Source organism: Monopterus albus, unplaced genomic scaffold (assembly GCF_001952655.1).
Source record: "Monopterus albus unplaced genomic scaffold, M_albus_1.0 scaffold334.1, whole genome shotgun sequence".
Classification (NCBI taxonomy): domain Eukaryota; kingdom Metazoa; phylum Chordata; class Actinopteri; order Synbranchiformes; family Synbranchidae; genus Monopterus; species Monopterus albus.
Genome location: NW_018128214.1, coordinates 193,207 through 196,758, shown reverse-complemented (window position 1 = coordinate 196,758; position 3,552 = coordinate 193,207). Strand labels below are relative to the sequence as shown.

At 44.7% G+C, this 3,552-nt stretch overlaps 1 long non-coding RNA gene across 1 annotated transcript; it reads left to right on the top strand.

Annotated features, from left to right (window-relative positions):
- The first annotated feature begins 2,235 nt into the window (after positions 1 to 2,235).
- Positions 2,236 to 3,224, top strand: LOC109974462 (uncharacterized). Its single transcript, XR_002276967.1, has 4 exons — positions 2,236 to 2,322; positions 2,642 to 2,730; positions 2,847 to 3,016; positions 3,142 to 3,224. It is a non-coding gene; the product is annotated as an uncharacterized LOC109974462 (long non-coding RNA).
- The last annotated feature ends 328 nt before the right edge of the window (positions 3,225 to 3,552 follow it).

Genomic DNA, 3,552 nt, shown 5'->3' with positions numbered 1-3,552 from the left:
ACACACTCACTTCTTCCTTTGTTTTCAACTAACTGCTCCATATTACGCATTGCTTTCCGTTTCACTTAATTAAAACTGTTCTGCCTGCGTGTGTGTGTGCATAACTGTTCTCCCTTTGAAGCTTTCTCATCTACGTCTAATCTATTTTAATAAACTTGGAGCCTTACCGTACCAAGACTCCTTTGGGTCCACCAGTCCAGAGGAACGATAAGTAACTATGACCCCCTTAGCTACAGCCATAAATCTAATGAAATTCAGTAATTTAGTGGACAAGACTTATGATGTTTCATTAGTGTTTCAGTGACTCACATAGCAAATATTTGACCAGTGGTTCAGTGAACACATAGGGTGATAATCATAACTATATAAGCATATCTGTGACATATAAGTATGTAAACTTGTGTGTGCTATAAAATAAAACCATTCTTAAGTGCATAAAATAAAAATCACCCTAACATGATCGACTGATGTAAAGGATCTAAAGACACTTCCTGCAGTTTATTGAAAACTAGATGGGTCCACTGAGATCTACTGAACCCAAGGTAAATTAATGTCGGGCATGAACACTTGTCCAGCAAAAGCCGTCGAGCTGAATAAGAGCCAGGCTCATGTTTTATTCAAAATACAGCCGGAGTTGTAAATCCATGACGGAGCTTTAACTCCTCTACATTGCTGTGCTCTAATCATTCTTCCTCTGCTTTCATGAACTCACTGCAGCTTCTAATGAACCTGTCAATGTCCTCCTAGCACCACCCTCTGGACAAACAAATCCAGAGGTCAGAGGTCACAGGCATCAAAACATGACACAGATCTGGATCCTGCATCAGAAATCTGATCTGGATTATAAACAGACTCCCCACCCCCAACCTCCTAGCTCATTTCCATATGAAATGGGAGAAAAACACTGAGGTCTTTGTTAGTGAGAGGACACATTCTTCTGATATAAAGCTCGCTCTATTTCCTTCAGACCTGCACTTTGTTTCTGATCAGGATCCCGGTTCTGTTTCTGTCTGACTCCATCCATCTTTCTATATGATGCTAAACACCTGTAAGAACTGATCAGCATTCACTGTATTTCTTTGTGCTGATGCTGCAGCAGACATGACCTCACTATGCTGCTTGTCTCCATGGATACAGCCCACTGGGCCTGTCAGCTGCTTTTGGGGAGGGGGGGTGGGGTCTGTCAGGCCTTTTGTAACCTGTCTAAGTAGTCTGGCAGACTTACTGATGCTATCAGCTTACTAATAGCACAGAGCAAGAAGGTTCCGGGTTCCTGGCTGACCCGGGTTCCTGTCTGTGCAGTGTGCATAGATTAAGATACAAACCTATGTTTATAATAACATTATATTTTCTATCCATCAGTTTGGGGCGACTGTGGTTCAGTGGGTGGAGCAATAGTCTTCCAATCAGAGAGTTGGGGCTTCGAATTTCGGTGCCTGCAGTCCACGTGTCCTTGGGCAAGACACTGAACCCTCAAGTTGCCCCCGATGGTTAGAGCAGATGGCTGCCTCGGTTCTGGACCAGAAACAAATTCTTTGTGTGTAACTACTGTGTGTAATACTTGGCCATACTGTATAAAGGTGAGTATCCTGATTATCCTTCCAATTGTACATTGAGCAGACTGTGTCCTCCTGTTCTCAGGGGTTTGTACTTAAAGCTCAAACTTACCAAGTTACAGTGGGACATATTGAAAAACTCCCCGTGTGTCCCTCTGGACATATGCAGTAATGTGTCTTTCCCTGGCCCTGCCCACGCTTCACCATGTGATCTGAGGTTATTCCAAGCACCAGCCTCCAAGGCTGAGAAATGAAGCATAAGTGACAAAACCTGCAGTTCCTCGAGCGGCCACTGGAAGCTGGCTTCAAAAGGGAGGCAGACCCCATGTTAAAGTGGCCAACTTTACAGCAAAAAAAGGATAAAGGTGGCCGGCCGCTGGCTGTCTCTACTCACCCTCTGAATCTTTGCCCATTTTTGGATTTGACCTAGCAGGCAGAGTGAAGCACTGCCAATATGGTGGCAACCAAACTTGAGCTTCAAAAACACTCTTCAGAAAACCAGGGGACGATGTCACAGTGTGTTTGTCCATCTTTTATATACAGTCAATGGTTTTTTTCTTCTTCTATGCTTCTTTTCTTGGTGGACCTTTATCTGTGTCCTGTGAATACAGGTGTTTTAAACCAGGTGAGATGAGCATCTTTTCATTAATGGAACTGTAGACCTGAGATTGGACTAGAGCATCTGTGTCTGTAGCGCCACCTTCAGGACAAGGTCTGTATGATCTCCTCTGCACCAGCGGCTGTTTCGTCCATTCTTCTGTTTTCTGTAAGTGTTAGAAATTGGACAACCTGTTGTTGTTCTACATTTACACTCAGATATCACTTATTTACTTATTTATGTTTGTTTTCGCATGGACAGGTGTAAATCATGGTTTATAGCACCTGTTCCTGATGAAAACTCAACAGTAACATACAAACAAAGCAGCACACAACAGCACCAGTGAGACAATAAAATGACCGAACCCTCTTTAAAAACAAGTTCAGACTGAATTTAAAATGATCCTGAGCCATGATTATTTATCAGAGACAGGTGAGAGACAAGCCTGGTTCTAGTGTCTGATGACCTGCTGTGCTGTTCGATTCAGACTGTTGTTTCCACATGGATATATGAATGTCAGTCAGTGAAACGGGCTCCCGGCCTGAAGCTCTGCACCGTTTGGATCAGCAGTCGATGGTGAGGAGGAAGTGACACATTCTAAATTAAACAGTGCACTTTTATTTACACTGACGTATGTTTTAAGATGTAAACATGTTTCCAGCATCTCTGTTTGTTTCTGTCCATGTGAGCAGTGTGGACAGGAGGAGGAGGTGCAGATGGAGATGATCAGGTGATGAGAGCTGAATACAAACCAGACACGCCACTCCTCCCACACCACCCTGATCCTGTATCAGCATGTAGAGAGGCTGCAGGCTGAGTCAGCACTCCTCCACCACCAGAGGAGGGGAGTGTGTCTGTGCTGGTCAGTAAACCTGGTATCTCCTCAGCATTGCTGTAGAAACCCTGTACTTCCCCATGGTCACTATGGAAACCTGTCATGTCCCAGTGTAGAAACCCAGTATCTCCACACTGCTGTCTTTCACTCAGATGAAACTTCTCAGTCTGCAGAACAGCCCAACACCCCCACGCTTCAGGGTCCTCAGCCGACAGCATCGGCCACGTGAGCTCACCCTACTCCTGCCAGCAGCCGATCATGGCCGTCCTCCTTCTCATCAAACTGGCTGAGAATGTCAACAGAGCGGCGTGGTTTACGTCAGTAAGCGCTTCATGAACACAGCACAGAGTGGACCCTGAAGGCAGCAACCAAATGTGTTCTGTCACATACAGTATACGTCCACCTGAACATAACGTAGCAGCTCTGTCAGGAAAATAAATAGATGGGTAGTGAAGTTCTGGTCCCTCAGGAATCTGATCAGAACATAACATCAGTTGCACTGATTAGATGTTGTTTTTTAATGGTGTCGTCACACATGAAGCCAGTTTTAAGGAGATGCACAG